Raw genomic sequence first — 17,523 nt, 5'->3', positions numbered from 1 at the left:
CTGTGAGTCACTCACATGCTCATTCAGCTCCTTTTCTCTCACACACTAGGCATGTCCTCTCCTGCTGGGTTAACAACATACATTACAGCCCTCGGTTTCTGTCACATGCCAGGTGAATCCAGCCCCAAAGTGCTTTTTCCTTTTATAGCTGGCCTGGTCTGGAATCAGGCCCGGGGGGGTGGCTGTGGGGGAGAGCACTAATTAATGTACAGCAAGCCTATCTGTCTGTCTGTCTGTCTATCTATCTATCTATCTATCTATCTATCTAGACAGTACTGTGCAAAAGTCTTAGGCATCCTATTTTTTAGTACAAACTTTTGTTATAGATTTTTATTTTATGACTTCTACGTTATCTAATCCGTACAAAGGCATTTTAGATTTCCAAACATTAGTTTTCCAGCACAGAATTAAATGTTACAGAAAAGTGTTTGTATGTCACTAAAGAGAGCTGCATATTAAAAACATAATGAAGGCTGCTGGGTTTTGCAGCAAAAATAAGAAGCAAGTGCGACAGTCAAAGTCTCCAGAAGACCTGGGGCTGCTTCTGTAAAACTTACCAGATCATTTCCTTATAAAACTCTGCAAACTGCACCTGAGACTACTATTTTTTTATTAAAGCACAGGATAGTCACACCAGATATAGTCTTTGTTCCATTTATTACTGTTTACTGCTTTTTATAGCATTTGTTTAAATGTAGAAACATTGTTATTTTTGAAAGCTACTTTGCTCTACAGCATTTCTTTGCATGTGCCTGAGACCTTTCCACAGTACTCTGTGGGTGTGGGTGGGTGTGGGTGTGTGTGTGTGGGTGTGTGTGAGGATCTGAGACCACTAGTGAAAATGTTTCTATTTTGCATTCTTTTCTAATTTAATACAACACTTTTCATTACCACAACCTCAGTGAAAAGTAGAATCTTTAAAATATTGACATGAAATTCAGGGTTTCTTAGTATTTGGTTCGTCCCCTTTTTGCTTTAGTGACAGTGTGCACTCGAGCTGGAACAGACTCCACAAGTTTGTGCAAAAACCTTACGATCCATTTTAGATTTTAGTTTCATCTGAACACGTGCTTCAGTAGAAGAGATTAGACATGAGGAAAAACTGTACAAAGCAGTTAACATGGGCAATATCACATCATCTGCTTACAGTTAAATCGAGACCAGAATGCAGAATATTAAACATTCAAGATACTGAACATTTACTTTCTTTGTTTGAAATATTTCAAAATTGTAAAACCTTCTGTTTATTTTCAATTTTAAATGGGGGCTAAAAATAACAATCCTAGATTTTCAATGTGGTCTGAGACCTTTGGATGTGTGTGTGTGTGTGTGTGTGTGTGTGTGTGTGTGTGTGTGTGGGGGGGGGGGGGGGGGGGGGGGGGGGGGGGGTGTGCTGTGCAAAAGTCTTAAGCACATGTAAAGAATTGCTGTAAAGCAAAGATGCCTTCAAAAATAAAAAACAAAACATTTCTGCATAAAAAAATAGCAGTAACCAGTAATAAATTAAAACAAAGTCAGTATTTGGTGTGACCTCGGCGGTCCCCGGATCATTTTGCATAGTTTTATAAGGAATTTAGGTTTTTACTTAAGTTTTACTGAGCGTTTTAGAGAATCTGCCACATTCTGGAGTCTTTTTTTTTTTTTTTTTTTGTTATAGCAAAACCCAACAGCCTTTAGTATGTTTTTTTTTTGTGTCTAAAAAGTGCTCTGTTGTGTAATATGTCGCTTTCGTTACTGATATGTAGCTCGTACGTTTTTTTGTTGGAAAGGTGATGTTTGGAAATCTAAATGTTTTTGTGCTGACTAAATAATGCAGAAGTTATAAAATAAGCATCCAAAATAGTGTGCCTAAGACTTTTGTACAGTTGTGTGTGTGTGTGTGTGCGTGCTTAGTAGCAGAGATGTTCTTATGTGGCATGCTCTAGTTTTTTTTTTTTTTTTTTTTTGGCTTTTAACAAAAAAAAAAAAAATGATGCTCAGGAACTTCTTATAATCTGAGAGTGTACAGTTTAGATCTTCTTGGTCGATTCCAGCTCCAGTGTCTGGCATCCTTTCTTGTTTCTGATGTGCTTTAGGCGCTGTTGGATGTTAATGGATTTCTCTTGATGTGCTGAACCTTCAGGAGGACTGAAGTCTCTTTACAGTGGTAGAAGAAGAACAAGAGAGTCTTTTCTTAGCGTTGATTAAAGAACCGTAAAGCCGTCTGGAAGCATTTCCTCTCTCAAGAATGACAGTGGCTAGAAAATGAGTGTGAGAGCCTCTCTTACTCTATCACACACACAGACTCTTGTACACTAACAGTTCAGATATTTAGAAGTGCTTCAGCTTTATTGGAGCTCAACAAATTATGCCGAGATCAAGCTATGTCTTCGAAACAAGGAATCCAGGAACGGCATGCTCGGCAAGTCCAATACTAGAGCAGTCACTAGGAGGATGCGTTCAGGTTCTGTAGATGTGCTAGCGTGCTCAGGAGACGCTTGTGAGATCAGGGGCATTACTCACTCACACTGGCAAAGACAGATTAATACCACAGGCCACATGTGGGAGTTGCACTGTATTGTTTTCTTTAGTGCTCCTTCTATTTGCTCAGCTTGATTCAGTAGGAAAATGTTACACTGATAATGAAAACAGTTTGTTTGGTTGAGGATGAAAAGTTTTTTGATGCAGTTGATAAATTGTTATAAGCAGAAAGGAAGGCTGCGTTCTGTCACTGACCCACACTTTGTCTCCAGTTACGTGACTGTCCCTGATACTGTCATTGTAAATTACAGACTTCCTGAGGCACCAGTGCTCTTTGGTGGAGGCGACAGTCTTTTATTACAGTGTCTGTGACTTTATTACGCCCTTTCATCTCGATGTCTACCTCTAGACGTTGCTGCTGTGTAGTGGCGTTCTTTAACATTCGTGTGTTCAGTTCACTTGTGGTCTAAAAGCATTTCAGCTTCACCTACTGATTAACTGTGTTGTAAACATCTGCAGCTGATTCTGTATTAACACATTTGCTGCCTGTGTCTGTTCAGAATTGGACATTCAGATCCCCTATTAGGCTTTACTGTGGATCGGTCTCAGTCAATGGCAAAAACAAGGTTGTAATTTAGTCTCAGGAAATGGAATTGTAACACTAACAGTCTATTTCCAAGCGAGGGTGGAATCCCTGATGAGCTGCATGCTTGGGTTCATCTGTGGTGCGTTTTGTTCTAAGTATAAAGCCTGAAAAAGATCAGCACGACACGGGCAAAGGAGCCGCTGTTATTTCGGAGCCGTTTCAAGTTGATGACACGCCCAAGGATGGAGACAATTAAAACATCTAAGGCCTTGTCTCTGACTCTGGACCACCCAGATCAGACGTCTAAACATGTTTCAACTGGCTGATGCCATGCAGACTGCTGTCCCCAGCAAATCAGACTACCAGAGTGTGTGTAGGAGCTGTACACGTAAGAGTTACACTTTTCAGCCGTGTAATATTTGGGGTTAGACTGTTATCAGTTGCCAGTGGTATTTCTGTCTGAATTAGGACCTGTGTGTGTGTGTGTGGGTTTGATTGTATGCGTCTGCCATTTGAGGTCCAGATTATAAAACCTTTGTTCTCAACAATGTAACTGGTCTTTTTCCATAATTATGATGTACATTTTGGTTAATAATTCATGATCAAACGGTGAATAGGTTTTGTTGGTCCTTATTTAGCTTTATGAACTGCAAATATAATATATAAAGCATATAAAACAATAATTAAACAATAAATCAAGCCTCCCAATAAAACATAGCCATCAATAGTGCATGCATAGTTATGCACAAACCCTTCTGTTGGTATTTTATGTGGGATATTAACATCCTAAGTAGTATTTTACTTGCAATCGCTAGCATTACCATTTAGATTTTTCTTTTTAAATGACACTTTTAAAAAGGTAACAGGAATGCTGCAAAACTGAAGTCGAGACTGTACATGAACATGGCGTGTTATTAGCTGTAACTAAACTCATTATGAAATTTAAATAAAATGATATAAAGTATACGCACATGTGCCGAGATGCTTATTGAATTCCTGTGCAGTGAGGTCGCCCTGATAAACATCACACTGTGTCATTTTCTTAATTTAAATCTCCATGCATGTTTTGAGAGCGCAGACATTCACGGCTTTGTCTTTGGCGAGCCCAGACAAGTAAAACCAAGATGGATCAGAGAAAGACGACATGTTGCTCTGCTCCAAAGACAGACAGACAGCAGGTTATTAAGGTTCGTACAGGATAAAAATAGGCAAAAAGGAAACGTACTACGAGATACAGCACAATTTATTTTTGTCGACCGTAAAGCTGGAGACAGTGCGTTTCCCGACAGATATTTAAATCGTCTGACTTGAATACACATTGTGATATCTGGAATATCGCAACGTCTATCAAGTCTATAGTTTTCCAATACTATCATCCCAAGCCTAGTCCTTGGTTTGACAGGAGTAAAGTTATTGACACACATCTTGTTTGAACAGAGCTTGGCTAAACTGATTTGTGTAATTCGCTGATCACTCTGGGAGGAACGCAACGAGACTGAAATCATTTGTAAAAATAATTTCCATTGTGGTCTAATGGTGGGTAAAACTTCTCAGTTATTCAGAACCTCGCTGACACATACTGTATATCTCCTAAAGTGCAATATTAGTTCAAATGTTAGATGCTGTAACTTTCCATGCTGTATTTAAGTAGGCCAACGCTAAGCAGACAGAAAATTCATTCAGCAGCTGAGGAGGATCTGTAAGCGAAAAATCGTATTTCTTGTGCGTTTAATTCAGGCAACTGCTTTTGCAGTGTTGCGACACTGTACACACTTCCTTGCGTTGGCCAACCCAAATGAATAATCACATTTTTTATCTAGTCTAATTTGAAAGGAATGTGATGAAATGGACAAGTGGCGTTTAAAACCGAGATATGAATTGATGTTTAATTGGAACATGTACACTGCACACAGCATGAGTGTCTTCCTTCTCTCGCTGTGCTTTTTTAGCTTGATTCTAGTACAGTCTGAGGTCCTACAGTATTGGGCTATAACGGCTATAACTGCCATTTTTCCTGCATGATTTCAGAATATGACAGCATATTCCTTAGCTTGTTACTTGTTTGTTTTATTTAGCTAGGAAGGAAATTGTGAATCCATACTAACAATGGGCCTCATTTATCATTCTTTTAGTAAAGTTGCTGTAACTGTTTACATAAGCCAAACTGAACTAAAAAAAATTCCACCAAATTTGCAAGTTTCAGAAAATGCAGATTTTTTTTTTCATACTGGTGTATGTGTATGTGTATGTATGTGTGTGTGTGTGTGTGTGTGTGTGTGTGTGTGTGTGTGTGTGTGTATGTTGATCACTCGTAAAGTGAAAAGCATGTTCCCCACACAGCTCATTTGCATTTAGTGACACCCACAAAAACACCATGAAAGGTCAAGCACAGAGGGCTGAAAACACAAAATGACTCTTAATCCCAACGGTGAAAGAAAAGGCAGTGGTTTTAAGTTCTCGCTTCTCTCATTTCTCTTGCTGACTTGCTTCTGTGCCAATAAAAAAAAAAAATTAAAAATAATATAAAAAATAATAAATAGTAAATAATAACAGTGTAACGGACAGTGTAACACTACATGGAAAAATCCAAAGTCTAGAGACAAATTACAGAAAAGGTGAATTAGGTGTGAATCAAGTGAGGTGAAAAGAAATTACTCTGACATGAAAAAAGGATCGACACGGTACCCAGGTAAACATGGACACCAAGCATGCCACACAGACAAACTGCTATTTTAAAATAGATTTAAGTGTCTCGGCCGACCTGCTGGATCTAAAGTGTTAAAAAGTGTTAAAAGAAGATATTGTGCCAAACGGAACCGATTTATAAGCCTGCTTTCATCCTTCGAAAAAACCACACTGGTCTTTAAACATCGTTTCCCCTCATAAGCATGGCGTGCGCTAAATCTTCCGTCAGCTGGGGCATTTGTATACGGCTATGCGCACATGGACCGGCCCATCCTCCAATTATACAGCACCACTTCTTTTGTCATAATAGTTTTGTCTGTCTTAATTTATGCATTTGTGTTGGCTTGTTTTCTTTTTTTATATTCTTTAATTAATGCCAATAATCTAAAATAACTGGTTTTCACTAAGTGTTCTTGATGGTGCTCTTAGTCCCTGACCTAGTGAACTAGCAAGATGATGTGTTTTTGAGAGAGACTCCAAAGCTCTTCTACGGGTGTCTGATAAATGCTGTAAACATAATAAAAATAACCAGTTTAACCTTGACAGTATATTCCATGTATAAAAGTGCAGTAATCCATGCAAATTATATAATCTGAAGTCAGTCAAGTCGAGGTTAGAGACCAGAGACTGTCTCAGGAACACGAGGAGGATAAGTGTTTTTTTTTTTGTTTTTGTTTTTTTTTTCTTCTCTACCAAAATTATAGGATTTTCATGAATACCAAATTTCTTGTGTAAACACTCATATGAACGACTTGCCAATAAATCAGTTCATATCCGGCTTGAAAAATGAGGCCTATTATGGTTTTAAAAAAAAAACTAAACTAAATTTGATTTTATTTTTGGCCAGTGTATTGTTTGGTTTTAAAAATTGTTTCTCTTTTTTTCTGTCTCTCGCAGCCAGCTGCAGCGGGACACTGTATCGGTGCGCCACCGCCTCGCTGGCACCGGCACACAAACCGGCATTTGGGACTGACACAAGTGTGAGGGTGAGTTGTTGGCTGAAGGGAACCATTCAGTTTAGTGAATTACTTTCTTCCTAATGCAACTCAGGATTTAATTACAAACCCCTTTTTCAACTACGCTGGAAAGAACACGAAACAGTACTTTATCTGCTCCATATTAACCATTCATAGGAGAGAGAACTCAAAATGGCGGTCTCCGTTTGTGTAGCGTCCTAATGCTATACCTATACTTTACAATGTACAGTTCAGCCTGAGTTTATCTCCAGTTTGGCCTTTCTCATAAGTTGTGTGGGGTTGTGGGTTGGTTTTTTTATTTTTACAGATATTTTTAGTATGATGAGTTGAGTCGATATTAGAACTAAAACCCAAGACTAGACTTGATTTAACGTCATGTCTCACCCCCGCCTCGGTTCAACTGTACTGCGAATTCACCCCCACATTCTCAGTTCTCTTCTGTATCTCTCACTCCACCTGTCTCACTGACTGACTCACACAGCTGAGAATACTAATGTTGATTTCCTCCCATCTTTGATAGCAAATGTAATTTCACATCAAATTAATTATAAATTATAATAAGTATGATTTCATGTTATGAAGACATTTATTTAGTTTTTGTTCTTATAAATTTTTGTGGTAAATCATAGTGTCGCACCTCCATTTAAATGAATTTTTTCTTTTTTTTAATTTTTTCATACTTCCAATGAAGATCTGTCTCAGAGCTTTCTCATTTTCTTATGGTCATCATCTAGGTCTCAAAACCATGATAATGTGTAGGAGAAATTCTAAATGCAAGTGAAAGAATCTTACAGATTTGTCAGAAAATATTTAGATCGACGTTTTCAGTTCCTGCTAAAGAGGAGACTAACTGCGTGTGCATTGTAGTCCTGGTGCAGCAGCGCGCTCTCTGGCTCTGATTAAAATCTATTTCCATTAAAATGCAAACCTTGTGAAAGTTCTAACTTGCAGTTAGAATAGGAGTGAACATGATGATAGATGAATGTACTGTGATCATATACAGTAGTATTGCATGTTTATAATAATCGAATGGTGAGCACAGAGACTTAACCATTGTGCAAAAAAAAAAAAAAAAAAAATGAATGCTTCAAAGAGGGAGTGATTTTGGTGAGGCGTATTCATATTAAAATATATAGAGAGCACACTTGTCATGTGATGGTGTTCTTGTGTGGAGAACGTGCGCTATTACCAAAACAGGAAACATCTGCACCTGTGAACCTGTGAAGGGACCAATAGCTCTGGATCGCAGTGACCTTCAGGTGCCAGGTTATAACCATTAGAGTTGTTAGGACGTACAGTATATAGTCACATAAAGCCCAGAAAAAAAACATGCGTAGATAATTTTCCCCTTAGTGTGTACAGTGCCGGCTGTCTATTCTGTGCATCGGTTCTTGCTTCCCGTGTTGAAAGCCATATTATTATCCATATTATCCATGACTGCACAGATTGTATATTAGATAACTGCAGACACGTGCACACTCTGTCTTTTAACTCTCTGGCTATACAATGTGTTGCTTCTAGTTTCTGGAGTGCTGTTCATCTTCTCCTCTTTCCACCTCCTCTTCTCCTGACCCTAAGCTTCATTCATATCACTCCAAACTGAAACAATGTGCATGGGCTAAAAAATGGGTTAATTTCCTTTTTTTCCTCAAAAAAGTAAATTATTAGAATGACTTAAATACTTTAAGTTCTGAACTAAATTAATTCATTTAAATGTGTGACTAAAACACAAAGTGTATAGTTGTTCGTTTACCTGAGTGAGGTACCCAAATAGTACCTGTGTGAGAGACAGAGTGTGATATTTCATACCACTGAGAGTTTGTTCAAATGGATAGATTAGGGGAAGCAGTGGAGATACCAAGGCATTACCTTGGTGCAGGTATCTTGGCAGCAGGATCTTATATTTTCATATTTAGAATTACTGTAGCTCAAATTTATTACGTGCTCATAAAATTGATGAAGTAGTTAAAATTGCCGGAGACATTTTGGCAGTACATGGCATAAGCAAACATATTGGGTAACATATTGTGTAACATTATTTATAGAACGACACTGAAAAAATATTGGAGTGAGATTTACTCGAAGGAATTCTGGGAACAATTTCCACGCCTAAAAATATGCTTAGTTAAATGTACTAAGACTTTAAGTTAGGCTTACAAGTACTATTCTTAACTAGCACCTTTCTCCTTTTTTATTAGTAAATTTTACTCAAGCTCGAGTTAAAGAAGAGAAGTAAATCAAACTTTTTTCCCTTCGTTTTACCTAAGTCAAATGATTTCATGCTAGAGTTTAAACGAATTACATAAATGATTTGTGAAATCAGATGTTGTAGATTTATCATCGTTTCAACTAAATGGCCACTAACGCCTTAAACGGTTCCAGGCAGAAGTAGAACTCCACTGGGTACAAGTCGTTACATCAGCCTTCATAAATACTGAACTGGCAGAACCTGGCATAACTACTTAACTAACTACTACACACACACGCGCACACACGCAAACCATTACACCTGACTGAGAAATACAAAAAGGATGAACCAAGAAAACTGTACTGAAACACTTGATCTTTCAAAACGCTTCATAATACAATGACAAGAATCCATCCATAATGCTCAAAATTAAATCACTGAAGTTACACAAAACCGTATGCAAATCCAGTTTAAAAACCGCACCACTACTTTAGTATGCAAACGGTTCAAGGTAACATTACTTCTTTTTTCTAGTTTTGTGAGCACTTCCAAAAAAAGTAGTAAATTTACCCCAGCAAAGTAAGTAAAATATACACTTTGGGTTTTAGTCACACATTTAAATGAGTTAATTTAGTTCAGAACTTAAAGTATTCTAATAATTTAAGTTATCAGTGTAGCTTATAGTAGCTTATAGTTTCAGGTTTTGATAACTGCTAAGTTTAAAAATTACATACATAGCTTTTTTAAAGCTGCTTCTGATAGTATTTAAGAAAGTACTGTAGTACTCTAGTACACAAGTTAAATGAACTCAGTGAAATGAATTCACCCAACTGATGTGGTTAAATTTATATCTATATTTCTGGCCATTGTCTCTTTTTAATGCTTTTCATTTTTTCATCACTAATACATATGCTGGATCTGTTCTTTGGGTTATTTGTATCTTGTAGTAAGATCTAATTAAAGAACAGTCTGCTTGTGATCTTATAACTTCTATTTTATTGCTCTGTGCTTATGTGAATGTTGTAGGTAGACTTACTGTTATTCAGATTTCGCAGAAGTATGTCTCACAAAAAACTGTATGGCCAAAAGTATGTGGCCACCTGGGCACCTGACTATCACTCCCATATGTGCCCATTCCAAAATCATGCGCATAAACATGGAGTTGGTCGCCGCTTTGCTGTTATAATTACCTCAATTCTTCTGGGAAGGCTTTCCACTAGATTTTGGAGCGTGGCTGTGGGGATTTGTGTTCATTCAGCTACAAGAGCATTAGTGAGATCAGGCACTGATGTTGGTGAGGAGGTCTGGGGTTCAGTCGGTGTTCCAGTTCATCCCAAAGGTGTTCAGTGGGGTTGAGGTCAGGGCTCTGTGCAGGACACTCGAGTTCTTCCACTCCAACCTTCACACACCATGTCTTCATGGAGCTCGCTTTGTGCACAGGAGCATTGTCATGCTGGAACAGGTTTCAGCCTCTTAGCTCCAGTGAAGGGAAACTGTAATGCTACAGCATACAGAGACATTCTATACAATTGTGTGCTTCCAAATTTGTGGCAACAGTTTGGGGAAGAACCACATATGAGTGTGATGATCAGTTGTCCACAAACTTTTGGCCATATAGCATATGTAACTAGTAGATTACTGGATGTGTAGTATGTAGTATTTCAGTTCTGAATTTCATGAATAATCCTAAATCAACCCTAAACCCATAGTGAATAAGTGAACTTTGCTGAAAAATAAAATTTGCTAAACATGTTGAACATGTTCGTATTTCACACAGTAACATGAAAAGGCAAAGTTTATGGTTGTAGAATTGCTGTTTGAGTCCTAAACTACAAGGTGTCCTGAAAGTCAGGAACCAGTGAAATTACCAAGAAGTGCCGAGAAGCACCATCTCTACCCTTTCATCCAGTGTTAATGCCATTGTTCACCTGTAATGAAAAAGTAAATATAAAAATAAGTGTAAATAAATAAATACAAAATCACTTATACATAGTTTACCTCCCATTGGTTCCTGACTTTTCAGACACTCTGTAGATGCAGTTCTATGTTCTGTGGAAGCCTGTGGGCTGTTGCATTGGGTCATGTCTTGCTTTAGAGGTGCACATTCCACACAAAATGCTTAACTGCTTTAAAATGATTAAATAAATAAATAAATAAAAATATAGGACCCAAAAGCTGGCTGAAAATTGCTTGCAGCTGTGTTAAACATCAGGATCCATAGCTTAACGTTGCGCCGAGCCTACACATTAGCCTACAGCTAATCACACGTAGGTGGAATCTACGCTGTTTAAGCCCATAACAGACGCTCTGCTGAACTAGTGGGATTCAGGCCCCAGCTGGAGGTTGCCATGGGAAAATCTGCTTCTAATTTACCCACAGCTTTGTTTAAATGTGCTTACATGCTCATTGTTGGGCCTGTTAATTCACATCTGCAATTATAATGTCCAATTAGAGAGGTTCCACCTGGCTCACATGCTCTGAAGTCGTGATTCTTGTTCTAGTCACATATCAAGGTGTGAAGAAGAGTATGGGGGAAAGGTGTGAACAAATCACTCACCCTTGCAACCAATGAGTTGAAACACAAGAAGCATTGTAAAAAAAATTGGAATTACATAGTTATTACAGACGTTTTTGGGGGGAGTTTATGCTTTTTATACCATAGTGCTGTTGAATTCTCTATTATAATTGATCAGAATGTGTTGATTTTCTGACAGGAGTGCCAGCTGCAAGGTAAACAACTGGTATTGTTTAAAAAAATCAGTCATGGACTTGAAATTGACAGGACTTGACTTAAAATTGATTTACCAAAGGAAAATATGTTTCTTGTACTTAAGCTTCCTCTAAGGAGAGAGTTGATTTAACATTTATAGAAGTATGATCGCGTTTTTAAAAATATTTTATATAGATTGTATGGCCAAAAGTTTGTGAACACCTGACCATCACACTCGCATGTGCTTGTTGAACATCCCATTCCAGATGTATTCCCCCTTTGCAGTTATAATAAGCTCCACTCTTCTGGGAAGGCTTTCCACTAGATTTTGGAGCGTGGCTGTGGGGATTTGTGTTCATTCAGCTACAAGAGCATTAGTGAGATCAGGCACTGATGTTGGTGAGGAGGTCTGGGGTTCAGTCGGTGTTCCAGTTCATCCCAAAGGTGTTCAGTGGGGTTGAGGTCAGGGCTCTGTGCAGGACACTCGAGTTCTTCCGCTCCAACCTTCACACACCATGTCTTCATGGAGCTCGCTTTGTGCACAGGGGCATTGTCACGCTGGAACAGGTTTCAGCCTCTTAGTTCCCTTGAAGGGAAATTGTAATATTACAGCATACAGAGACATTCTATACAATTGTGTGCTTCCAAATTTGTGACAACAGATTGGGGAGGAACCACATATGAGTGTGATGCTCAGGTGTCCACATACTTTTGGCCATATAGTGTGTTTTCAGGAAAAAAATGTGAGTTGCTATGTTAAAGTAATACTTACCAGTGAGCAAGTTTTATAAAACATCATTTATTCATCGGTGTTTACTCAATTATTTGGAGTAGACTTCAGTAGTTATATTTTGTATGAATTCAAAACTTTGAAAGGTTTGAGCTCTCTTGCTTTCCAAAATTGAATAGAGATTAATTCAGTGATAATGATCATGATAATGATTAATAAAATCATCTACCAGCAAGTTAATTTTTTGCTTAAAGCTTCAGATTTTTACACCATAATTGGAATGAAGTATCAGGCTCACACTAGCAGGGGAGCTGATGCTGTCAAAGAGCAGTGAGTGCGTACACATTTAATTGATGCCATTATCAGAGCCAACCATCTCCCAGTTCATCAGCATCTATGTAAGTGTTTGGTAGATAAAATCATAATCAGCCTTTGGTCTATTGCCAAGTGTTGAACTGAAGTGGTGTTTTGACCGCCAGTAGAACACCTTCATCTTCTTTCTGGGCGAAATCTAACCACCACCTCCCACAGTCACTGACAAACTGCCTGCCATGGCAGACTCTTCTACATTTGTATATCACCTTTGCCTTGATTTTAACCAATGGCTTTAATTATTCCACCTCCACAGTTATGCATTTTCCTTACAGTATAAATGTGAGGAGACCGTGTTGGCTGCTACCTAGCAGAAAGAGTTGCTATAGATATCTTGAACCTTAAGTTTAACCTCAGGTGTCCACAAACCTTTGGCTATGTAGTGTATAAGGTCTGAAGAATAGACTTATTTCTTATTTATCCAACTCTAGATGGTCTGATTTAATCCCCAAATCAGAAGAATGTGGCTAAAAGAGTTATTTGAGCACCAGTTAACTAGCTGTTGTGATCAGGTAAACAAAACCTTGCCATTTGTTTTTCAGGAAATAAAGACATCTTGAAGAAGATGGAAACTATAAGTCTTTAAATGAAACAAATTGGTTTTAGCCACTTAATTTGAGAAAAAATTATTGTAGATTGGACAATAATAGATATGGTAAGTCTGCTGTCTCTGTGGTCAGGAATTCGAGGGTGTTCTTGCTCTCATTTATGCTAAGAGAGAGACACTCTCATGCTATGAAGTATGCTATGAGAGAGACACTATACCATCTCATTGTGCCATCACATGCTCTGTTTACAAGGTTTATCTTACACAATATCTTTCCGGAATCATGAAATATGACACAGTTATAAATAGTGTTAAATTACTCACTTACTCAAGCCGTTACATATGTTTTAATATAACTGAAAAATCTGTGATTCTGTGGAAAAACACTGTCAGTGGCAGTAGTATAGTGTACATACATGCAATAAATATAAGACTAAATATATTAATATTGTTTAAATAAATGCTGGCACTGAGAATTGTTCTCGTTCAGAAAGATATTAATGAATGAATGATACAATATCTAATTGGGTAAGGAGGCATTTAAGAATTTTAATTCTGAAATAATGTCGGCAATATCTACTCATTGATGTAAGCTCTTACGATGCTAATGAGAAGACCGTTAAAGACATCGACAGCCTTGTGTTACATCTTGATAAAAACAATAATACTGATATTGAAGTATTAAAGCTTGATGAGTAGTGTGTGAAAAGCAATGAATTAAGGTGGAACCCTTAGTGCTGGTCTTTCATATAAGTAACACGAGAGAAACAAAAGCGAAATCGTTGAAAACAAAGGCATCGTTTGATCTGTCTGATATTTTGAGTCTTAAACTATTGTTCTTTTCTCCTATTAAATGATGACTGTGATGCCATTATGGCATCGTGGGCAAGACTTTTGATCAGGACACACCTTTGTGTTTGTCTGTGTGACTGTAGCTAGAGAGAGTGGAAAACAGGTCTTGTATTGTTTAAGGGTATCAAGAAGTAGTGGTTGAGGTACACTTGTACATAAACATAGAGAAGAATTGTAAAGAAATGGCAATTCTGAGGGAAAAAAAAAAGCAATAGTGACAACATAAAAAACAAGGACAGCATGACATACGAGCTCAAGCTGGATGGATCTCTGACAGAGCCCTAATTCCTGCTTGTGATGTGCCTCTCTCTCTCTCTCTCTCACTCACACACACACACACACACACACACACACACACACACACAAATCTAAAAAAGCTTCAGTCACCATGAACTGGCCTTAAGCATAGCGTAGTGTAGTAACCGTTGCAATCCTGCTTTCTGCACATGGCTAGTATGAAAGGCTGTTAAGGTTTGCTGTGGGTGCAAATCCAATAGAGTATATAAAGTTGTGATCAGTCACAAGAAATTGCAATGATGCTGAGAAACTAGTGCAAGCTTTTATAACCTTTTGTTTGGACAATGTGTTGCTAGCTGGCTGTCTCTGTAAGCAAGCTTCAGCTAGTCCAAGTCTTATTCACGCTACACTGACTGCCTATTAAGTTCCACATCAACTATAAAGCCATGCGTTTAACATTAGAAGCCATTAATGGTTTGGTTCCGGCATTTGGTTTGGCTGATCTCCTGAAGCAGTATGGAGCATTGGAGTCCTTCCCTAGATGGACACTCGTTATTTACCAACTTTCTAAAATGGAAAAAAATTTAGTTATTTAAACAGAAGACAATGTGTAATAATGGGAATTGGTACTGTAATGGGAACCACAGGCCTAGAGACTTGTTGCGTTGCATATTTTTTGTGTTTTCCTCCTTTTCCACAGCAAGCTTCATAAACACTGTTAATTTCCTGATGAACTTAACTCAATATATATATATGCAGGTTTTGAGGCAGTCTGCCAATAGGTCTGTACGTACGTACACACACTCACGTGCGTGACATACACACACCATTCTGAATTGCCTGTTCAGAGTCGAGAGTGTGCATCTCTGTTTCTGTGGGCAGGAAATTGGTGGCTGCTGAATGCCAGAGCAGAGACTTTCTAATGGATACAATTAGTAAAACCGAGTGAGAGTGTGTGTGAGAGAGTGAGAGTGTGTGTGAGAGAGTGAGAGTGTGTGTGAGAGAGTGAGAGTGTGACTCGCATCAACTCTTGTCAATAATTAGAATAACCGCAACCACACAGCATCCATCAAAGCACTACCACAGTAATTAGCAATGGGAAAAAGCTATGTTTATTCTTCTGACACACATGCACATATGACAATGCTTTTTTTATATGCAGTACTGAAACATGCTGATGATGATAATTTGTTGTTGTTGTTGTGTTTTTTTTTTTTTTAGCGTCATTTTATCTGCCATGAAAGCGGACTATCAGATGTGGAGCTGAAGAGACCACAGAGATACTCCACCACACAGATAAGCAGTAAACACCTCTGCACCATGGACCAGTATTATTAAATATAAGGTAAAATGATGCATGCCAGATCCAGATGTTATAACTGTACACAGATAAATGTGGTACTTCAGCACATTGATGCTTGAAACCATGATAAACACCAACAGTTGATGGAGCCCTGGTCATGAAATGGTAAAGATCGCATGATTTAAGCTTTCAGTTCCAACAGAAATGGTACCTTTCTTTAAAGAAACCATTAAAAACGGTCTTTATGATTACACACCATAATGTACTGTGAACACCATTTTTATCATTACGACATTTCTGTCAGTGCGTTGCTCCCGAAGGCATGGAGCAGCTGTGACTAGGACAGATTTGCTTTATAGCAGATACAGTCGTATTCTAATCTTATTTATGTTAAGAAACAGTTTTGAGCTCATGGATTTGGCTACAAGTCTGACAAGAACGGAAAAAAATCTGCGATCATGTCAAAATGCCAACAACCCAAACTGGGAAACTGACTAATCCCCGTATGAAGAATGTGCCCCAGGTGAATTGTTGCGACTCTCGAGCAAACTGCACAATGAGGTTTTTCACCTTACACACTTGCCTCTCTGTAAAGCTTAAGCAGTTGTTAGGCTTTCCAGCAGCAGAAGTTTCCACACCTGTGTAGTAATTATAGAAATATGCAGTGCTCAAGACCACAAATTTACTGATGTGTACAATCTAGAAATGTAGAAAATGTCTCGTAAAGCATCATTTCTCTCTCTCTCTCTCTCTCTCTCTCTCTCTCTCGACACCACAGTGGATGTTGTCACTTGGATTCAAGCCAGATCCTGCAGTGCTCCAAGACAGAAATGCAGTTTCTTCGTTGTGTGTGTGTGTGTGTGTGTGTGTGTTTGTTTAATGCTTAATGGGACCTGACATGGCAAGAATGTACATTTGACTAGCAGACAGGCCTTTTTGACGTAGCCATAGAACATAGCTGCTTTTTAATGTGTTCCATTAAGATTTCATTGAATGCCTTTAGAAAAAAGACATGTTTTTTTCTATAATAGTAGAAATGAACTGAGACTGAATAATTAAGCATACATACGTTTTTCTTACGGCTACTAGCTACTAGCAGCTTACAGGGTCTAGTAGCTGGTTTGTGCTACATCCTTCCAGCAAAGCTGTCTCCTTGGAGGTCAAGGTCGTATCGCTTCACCCTCACGTCCATGTTTGCCCCGGTGAACATTCAACGCTGTCGGTGAGTTTGAGCTAAACTTACAAAACCATCGACCGTTGATTGTACCCCATGGCCAAACTCTGACAACACTCGTCAACAGGGGCTAAAATATTGAGAGACTGTCCTGGGACGTGGACTTCATCCTCTAAACAGCTCTTGAGTACTTGGGGCTCAGAAAAAAAAAAAAGCTCTCTCAAAGGTCACAATCAACATTCATTGCTGTCGGTGGGTTGCACTGTGAAGGAAAGCTCACTGAACAATGAATGCAACTGTGTCCCAGTCTTTCTCATCCCACATTAACAAACAGAGATGATGAAATCTTTTGCTAACTCACGCTTAGTATTGCTTATGTCTCCACATAATGAAGAATTAGACTGTATCTCAAAGAATATCATCAGGTACAGAACACTGGGGAACATGAGAATAAAAGATATTTATCACTGCTTTCTTTGTGTTTATTGCTTTAATAATTCATCATCATGCCACAGCTGGGTGTGTAGTTTACTTTACCTCAGTATACTGAAGGTTTATTCTCACCGTTTTCCTGGCTTTTTATCAACTACACACACCTTAGGCTCTTCATGAAACCCTTTTCCATCTGAGAATTTGAAACAAAGTGTTTAATTTATTTCACTGACCTTTCACTTTTAACCGATAACATTGAAAGTACGGAGG

The 17,523-nt window shown here is 38.3% G+C and overlaps 1 long non-coding RNA gene across 1 annotated transcript in view; it reads left to right on the top strand.

Annotated features, from left to right (window-relative positions):
- Positions 1-17,291, top strand: part of LOC113536024 (uncharacterized) — a 30,584-nt gene extending 13,293 nt beyond the window's left edge. The window contains exons 3-5 of the long non-coding RNA XR_003403658.3: positions 6,629-6,717; positions 15,566-15,689; positions 16,426-17,291. This is a non-coding gene — a long non-coding RNA (uncharacterized LOC113536024). The remainder of the gene's footprint in view (positions 1-6,628; positions 6,718-15,565; positions 15,690-16,425) is intronic.
- The last annotated feature ends 232 nt before the right edge of the window (positions 17,292-17,523 follow it).

The sequence above is a fragment of the Pangasianodon hypophthalmus genome, chromosome 11 (assembly GCF_027358585.1).
Source record: "Pangasianodon hypophthalmus isolate fPanHyp1 chromosome 11, fPanHyp1.pri, whole genome shotgun sequence".
In the NCBI taxonomy this organism is placed as follows: domain Eukaryota; kingdom Metazoa; phylum Chordata; class Actinopteri; order Siluriformes; family Pangasiidae; genus Pangasianodon; species Pangasianodon hypophthalmus.
The sequence above is the reverse complement of the archived record's forward strand: the minus strand, read 5'-3'. Positions and strand labels throughout refer to the sequence as shown.